Genomic DNA, 8,181 nt, shown 5'->3' on the forward strand with positions numbered 1-8,181 from the left:
TTGAGTTGTAAACACAAGGTTGTCCTTATTTAATTGAAGGATTAATTCTCCTCTATCCATATCAATCACAGCTCTTGCTGTGGCTAGGAAAGGTCTTCCTAGGATGATGGATTCATCCTCTTCCTTTCCAGTATCCAGGACTATGAAATCAGCAGGGATGTAAAGGCCTTCAACCTTTACTAACACGTCCTCTACTTGTCCATAAGCCTGTTTTCTTGAATTATCTGCCATCTCTAATGAGATTCTAGCAGCTTGCACCCCATAGATTCCCAGTTTCTCTATTACAGAGAGGGGCATGAGGTTTATCCCTGAACCAAGGTCACACAGAGCCTTAAAGATCATGGTGCCTATGGTACAAGGTATTATGAACTTTCCAGGATCCTGTCTCTTCTGAGGCAATGTCAGTTGATCCAGATCACTTAGTTCATTGATGAACAAGGGAGGTTCAACTTCCCAAGTATCAATGCCAAATAATTTGGCATTCAACTTCATGATTGCACCAAGAAACTTGGCAGTTTGCTCTTCAGTAACATCCTCATTCTCTTCAGAAGAGGAATACTCATCAGAGCTCATGAATGGCATAAGAAGGTTTAATGGGATCTCTATGGTCTCTAGATGAGCCTCAGAGTCCTTTGGTTCCTCAGAGGGAAGCTCCTTATTGATCACTGGACGTCCCAGGAGGTCTTCCTCCTTGGGATTCACGTCCTCCTCTCCCTCATTGGGTTTGGCCATTTTGGTTATGTCAATGGCCTTGCACTCTCCTTTTGGATTTTCTTCTGTATTGCTTAGGAGAGTGCTAGGAGGGATTTCAGTGATCCTTTTACTCAGCTGGCCCACTAGTGCTTCCAAATTTCTAATGGAAGATCTTGTTTCATTCATGAAACTCACAGTGGCCTTAGATAGATCAGAGACTAAGTTTGCTAAGCTAGATGAGTTCTGCTCAGAATTCTCTGTCTGTTGCTAAGTGGATGATGGAAAAGGCTTGCCATTGCTAAGCCTGTTTCTTCCACCATTATTAAAGCCTTGTTGAGGCTTTTGATCCTTCCATGAGAAATTTGGATGATTTCTCCATGATGAGTTATAGGTGTTTCCATAAGGTTCACCTAAGTAATTCACCTCTGCTATTGCAGGGTTCTCAGGATCATAAGCTTCTTCTTCAGAAGATGCCTCTTGAGTACTGTTGGATGCAGCTTGCATTCCATTCAGACTCTGAGAAATCATATTGACTTGCTGAGTCAATATTTTGTTCTGAGCTAATATGGCATTCAGAGTATCAATCTCAAGAACTCCCTTCTTCATAGGCGTCCCATTATTCATAGGATTCCTTTCAGAAGTGTACATGAACTGGTTATTTGCAACCATGTTAATGAGTTCTTGAGCTTCTGCAGGCATTTTCTTCAAGTGAATGGATCCACCTGCAGAGGTATCCAATGACATCTTAGATAACTCAGACAGACCATCAAAGAATATATCCAGGATGGTCCATTCTGAAAGCATGTCAGAAGGACACTTTTTGGTCAGTCCTTTGTATCTCTCCCAAGCTTCATAGATGGATTCACCTTCTTTCTGTCTGAAGGTTTGAACATCCACTCTAAGCTTGCTCAGCTTTTGAGGAGGAAAGAACTTGGCTAAGAAAGCCTTGACCAGCTTATCCCAAGAGTTCAGGCTATCCTTGGGTTAAGAATCCAACCACACTCTAGCTCTGTCTCTTACAGCAAAAGGGAAAAGCATGAGCCTGTAGACTTCAGGATCTACTCCATTAGTCTTAACAGTATCACAGATCTGCAAGAATTCAGTTAAGAACTGAAAAGGATATTCAGATGGAAGTCCATGAAAATTGCAGTTTTGCTGCATCAGAGAAACTAATTGAGGTTTCAGCTCAAAGTTGTTTGCCCCAATGGTAGGAATGGAAATGCTTCTTCCATGTAAATTGGAATTAGGTGCAGTAAAGTCACCAAGCATCCTCCTTGCATTATTATTATTTTCGGCTGCCATCTCCTCTTCGTGTTCGAAAATTTCTGAAAGGTTATCTCTGGATTGTTGTAATTTAGCTTCTCTTAGTTTTCTCTTCAGAGTCCTTTCAGGTTCTGGATCTGCTTCAACAAGAATATTCTTGTCCTTGCTCCTGCTCATATGACAAAGAAGAGGGCACAGAAAAAAATAATAATAATATGGATCCTTTATACCACAGTATAGAGGTCCTTGTGTTAGTAGAAGAAAAGAAGAAGAAAATCTGAACTCAGAGAGAGAGAGAGAGGGTTCGGATTTTTGGTGATATGAGGAAGAGATGTTAGTAGATGAATAAATAAATAGAAGGAGATGAGAGAGAAGGAATTTTCGAAAATAATTTTTGAAAAAGAGTTAGTGATTTTTGAAAATAGTTTTTTTTTTTTTGAAAAAAGTTAGTAGTTTTTTTTTTCGAAAAAATAAAAATAAAATAATTAGTTAATTAAAAAGAAATTTTTGAAAAAGGAGGAAGATATTTTCGAAAATAGAGAGAGAGAGAGTTAGTTAGGTGGTTTTGAAAAAGGTAAGAAACAAACAAAAAGTTAGTTAGTTAGTTGAAACAAAAATCAATTTTGAAAAGATAAGGAGTTAGGAAGTTAGAAAAGATATTTTGAAATCCAATTTTTGAAAAAGATATGATAAGAAGATAATTTTGAAAAGATATGATTGAAATTAGTTTTTGAAAAAGATTTGATTTTTTTTAAAATCACAATTAATGACTTGATTCACAAGAAATCACAAGATATGATTCTAGAACTTAAAGTTTGAATCTTTCTTAACAAGTAAGTAACAAACTTGAAATTTTTGAATCGAAACATTAATTGTTATTGTTATTTTCGAAAATTTGATGTAAAATTAGGAAATAGATTTTTGAAAAATGTTTTTGGAATTTTCGAAAATAACTAAGAAATTTGAAAAAGATTTGATTTTTGAAAAAGATTTTGAAAAAGATAAGATTTTTAAATTGAAAATTTGATTTGACTCATAAGAAACAACTTGATTTTAAAAATTTTTGAAAAAGTCAATCCAAATTTTCGAATTTGATGAGAGAGAAAAAGGGAAAGATATATTTTTTTTGATTTTTTTGAATTTTTATGATGAGAGAGAAAAACACTAAAAAGATGCAACGCATGAAATTTTTAGATCAAAACATGTGATGCATGCAAGAATGCTATGAATGTCAAGATGAACACCAAGAACACTATGAAGATCATGATGAACAAAGAACACTAAGGAAAGACTAGAGTTATAGGAATTTAAATCAATCAGCAAAGATAACAATTATCAATCACGATGAGTTTGACAACTCAAGAGTTACCAATTAATCAACCAAAGCCAAAAGGGAAAAATCTAAATTATTTATATAAATAAAGGAAAGCAATCATAATTCTGAAATACCTCAAATTATATTAAATAGAAAATCAATCTAGACATAAAGAGTTCATAAACTAAATTGAGAAAATAAGTAAAAGGAACATTGAACCTAGAACTCAAAAGAAATTGTAAGTTGAAATAATAAGAAATCCTAAATCCTTTAAGAGGAATCCTAATCCTAAATCCTAAGAAAGAGGGGAGAGCCTCTCTCTCTCTTAAAACTACATCTAAAAAACGAAAAGTGAATAATGGAAGACATCCTTATGAATGGATGCATCCCCCCACTTTATAGCTTCTAATCTGAGTTTTCTGGGCCGAAAACTGGGTCAAAAACAGCCCAGAAATCACCCACAGCAATTTCTGTTACGTTCAGGTCGCGGCAAAGTGACGCGGAGGCGTCGTCTACGCGTTTGTGTGGATTGCATTTTTGACAGATCACGTGTTTGCGTTGCCTGGCTTCGGAGCAGCTATACTAAATTATATATCGTTGCGAAGCCCCGGATGTTAGCTTTCCAACGCAACTGAGACCACATCATTTGGACCTCTGTAGCTCAAGTTAAGATTGTTTGAGTGCAAAGAGGTCAGGCTGGACAGCTTAGCAACTTCTTCAACTTCTTGTATTCCTTCCACTTTTTCATGCTTCCTTTCCATCCTCTAAGTCATTCCTACCCTGTAATATCTAAAATCACTTAACACACATATCACAGCATCAAATGATAATAAGAGAGGATTAATATTAGCAAATATAAGGCCAAAGAAGCATGTTTTCAATCATAGCACAAATTCTAGGAAGGAATTGTAAAACCATGCAAATAGTATGAATAAGTGGGTAAAGAGTTGATAAAAACCACTCAATTAAGCACAAGATAAACCATAAAATAGTGGTTTATCAACCTCCCCACACTTAAACATTATCATGTCCTCATGCTATGCTCAAGAGAAGCTATAAAGGGGTGAAGAGCAATGATAGAATGTATGAAATGCAACCTATCTATATGATTGCAACTACATGCAGAATGCTTCTACCTACTTGGTTAAAAGTAAATAAGCTCTTCAAGACAAACACAAATCAGATTTCACTAATTCAAATTATACAATAAAAGACAAGTAAATTTGTAAGAAGATAGCTCATGAAAGCAGGGAACATAGAATCAAGCATTGAACCCTCACTGGTAGTGTATATCACTCTAATCTCTCAAGTGTCTAGGGTTAATCACTCTACTCTTCTCTAATCATGCTTTCTAAACTTTGTTCTTCATCTAACCAATCAACAATATTTAATGTATCAATGCAAACATCATGAGGTCTTTTCAAGGTTGTAATGGGGCCAAGGTAAGGGTGAGGGTATATATATGGCTAAGTGAGCTATAAATTGAACCCTTGACTAACCTAAGTTCTCACCTTTATACACACTCTATATATTTTTAAATTCATGCTTAGCTACCCAAAATTCCCACTTTTGTATAATTCCCATACTCATGTACCAAATTCTCTTTAATTTTTATCACATGTGCATTGATCTTTTATTAAACCTAATATTGGGATAATTTTGTTTTTCTTTCTTTTTTCAATGCACATGGTAATTTAATTATTTTGATTCAATTTAATTCCCCCTTTTTTTCTATCATCCCATGTTCCCATAAAATTCTCCATACTTAAATTATACACAATATCTATCTTAAGCTAACCAATGATTCAACTTGAGATTTTTATTTTGTTTTTCTGCTTAAGGCTAGTAATGTGGTTATGAAATAGAAGGGGGTGAAAAAGTTCAAAGTGGCTAACAAGGGTGACATAAAAGGGTAGGCTTATTTGGGATAAGTGAGCAAAAACAAGTAATGGCCTCAATCATATGCAAGCATGTAAATACACTAAATAATGGACATATAGAATGGAACAAATCAAAGATTGCAATTATAGAGAAGAAAACACACAAGAATAAAAATTTATGGTTAAATAATGTAACCATATAAATAAGATCAAAATCTCACAGATTGTGTGTTCTTTGGCTCAAAAACCATGTTCCAAATACAACTTCCAAACAAGTTTAACACAAATTTTTCAATTTAAATTAGTGAAATACTATAAAAATTTCTTGAAAAAGAAAATATTACTTCAACCAAGTAGTAACTAAATGCACAAAATCATACGAACATGCAATCAAATATGCAGATGCAACAATGAACAAATAAAGAAAATAAGACATTAGTATTGAGAAGAAAATAACTAACCCATAGAGATTGGTATCGGCCTCCCCACACTTAAAGATTGCACTGTCCTCGGTGCATGTAGAGATGTGCAGGTGGACGGGGGTTGTGGTTCCTCACCTGGGGCTCTTTTTGTTCCTTTCCTTGCCGGTGGTTTAGGATTAGCTTTCTCTTTACCCTTCTGGTGGCCATCTTGAAAAGGGAAAAAAGAAAGTAACTTTTAAAGCTAAGGGTTAGAGCAAGGAAGAGAGCGGGAAAGGTGGTAATCAATGCACAATAAAGAAGAATGACGTTAACACATGGTCATGACTACATGTGAAAAGTTCATCAATGGAAATATAGCAAGTGCATGTAATGACAATTAAATGCAAGATGTTTATTGGCATGCTGGCAAAGGCATGAGTAGCATAGATCAAGCATTCCATGTCCAAGTTAGATTACCAAGTCTTTCAAACTAACATGTTTGAATAACAATTATATTTAATTAATAAAATATAAAAAGGGTTTTGTGAAAAGCAAGCATTTAGAGTAGTAGAGTAAAAGAAATCTAAAAATAGTGCACAATGCCATACGGACATTTTCACAAACACATAGCATGCATGGTGAATAAGCTATTGAAAGTATTAAATTGAACATGCAAGAAACCCTTAAAAATTAATATATAATTATCAAACAAAGCCTTAACAATCCACAAGCAAAATATAAGAAATAATGACCCAAATAAATTTCTAACACCAATGAAAATAATGCAATGAATGAAAGTATACAAATAAATTAGATGAAATAGAATGGAAGTGAAGAGGGATGAGAAGTTAAAGAGATGAAGAAGAAAGTAAGAAAAGGAAGAAGAAAGAAGAAAGAAGAAAAGATAGAAGAAATCAGGATTAGAAAAGAAAAGATAAGAGAATTGGCGCTGATCTGGATAAGTTGTGCGGCGCAGGTGACGCGAGCGCTTGGGTTATGCGTTCGCGCGGATAGTGCTTCTATGAAGTGACGCGGACGCGTGGGTCACATGTTCATGTGGAGTTTGTGCCATTAGCGCGATGGCAGCCTCGTGGTCACGCAACTCCCTGTTTTAAATGCATTTTCCCAAAAATCTGGGTGACGCGGTAGCGTGGTTGACGCAATTGCGTGAATGGACATACTTTGAAAAACGATGTGGACGCGTGGGGCACGCGTTCACGTGGTGGGCTTGTGCTTCTAGCGCAGTTCCAGCCCCATTCCAGCCCAACATACTGCCATACACCCCTTTTACGTCGATTTTACAAAGCCAGGCGTTCGCGTGGGTGACGCGGATGCGTGGGGAAGCTATTTTTCAAATGACGCGGCCGCGTCGGCGACGCGGTCGTGTGGGCATATTTGTGCCTAAGGCACGCCTCCAGCCATGCTGTCGTGTGACTCTCTGTTCACTTTTCTTTTCTTCCTAATGCACTTGTGACGCGGACGCATCAGCGACGCTTACGCATCGTGTGCAAAATTTTTTTTTTTTAATGCAAAATGCAGAATGTAGTATGCAGATGTTATGAATAATTCCAGGTTCAATGAAATAAAATAAAATTCAAAAACAAATAAAACTAAATAAAATTATAGTTGAAAAAAGGAACGATCATACCATGGTGGGTTGTCTCCCATCTAGCACTTTTAGTTAAAGTCCTTAAGTTGGACATTTGGTGAACTCCTTGTCATGGTGGCTTATACTTAAACTCATCCAGGAATTTCCACCAATGTTTGTAATTCCAATGGCCTCCGAGATCCCAAATTAGGCGTATAAAGCCTTCAAGCAAGTCAAAGCAAGTGACAAGGCCCCAAAAGTGTTGATTACCAGAATGAATTCCGGGGTCCCAAACCTTGCTTTTGCACCCGTCTTCTTGTTGATCATCACGATTCCATCCGGGTAGCAAGCAACCTGAATTCTCACTAAAGTGTCCAAACAGCTTCCTAGACCCATACAATTTAATATTCTTCCAACCATGATACTTCAGCCGTGAGCTTTCTACCACAATGAACCTAGGATTATGTTGCCAACCACTAACCATCTCTCTCTTACTCTTAAAGCCGCAAAGAGCTCTAAGCTGACCATCTGTCTCAAGTAAACCATATTCAAGTGGAATGAGAAAGCTAAGAGATATGAATTTTACCCACTTGATGTTGTGAAGGATGATGGTGACTTAGGTGGAGAGGTCTCCAACAGCTTTGGCAAATTGATATCAAGCTCTACTCCCTTGTGTTCCTTCTTGACAACTTCCACCTCCTTGCAAGCTTCTTCAGTTTCAACATCTTCCTCTTGGTAGCTTTCTTCCAATTCAATCTTCTCTTCATTGCTCACCAAGGGCATGGGAGGTTGTGATTCTTCTTTTTTGATCTCCATGTCTAGTCCAATGGGAGAGAATTCAATTGTAGATAAGAATTCATTAATGATTGAATCCATCTCTTGATCATCTCCTTCAAAGTCTTCAACCACACTATGCCTTGGAGGTTGTACACCCTCCTCAACATCAATTTCAAACTCCTTAGAAGGGAGCTCTATGACTTGAGTTTCCCATGGAGGTTCTGCATCTCCCAAGTCTTCAACTACTTCTTCCTTTTCAATGAT

At 36.7% G+C, this 8,181-nt stretch overlaps 1 non-coding gene across 1 annotated transcript; it reads left to right on the forward strand.

The window, feature by feature from the left end:
• The first annotated feature begins 1,491 nt into the window (after positions 1 to 1,491).
• LOC112781981 (small nucleolar RNA R71) lies at positions 1,492 to 1,599 on the forward strand. Its single transcript, XR_003192727.1, has one exon. It is a non-coding gene; the product is annotated as a small nucleolar RNA R71 (small nucleolar RNA).
• The last annotated feature ends 6,582 nt before the right edge of the window (positions 1,600 to 8,181 follow it).

This window comes from Arachis hypogaea, chromosome 19, assembly GCF_003086295.3.
Source record: "Arachis hypogaea cultivar Tifrunner chromosome 19, arahy.Tifrunner.gnm2.J5K5, whole genome shotgun sequence".
NCBI classification, from domain to species: Eukaryota; Viridiplantae; Streptophyta; class Magnoliopsida; order Fabales; family Fabaceae; genus Arachis; species Arachis hypogaea.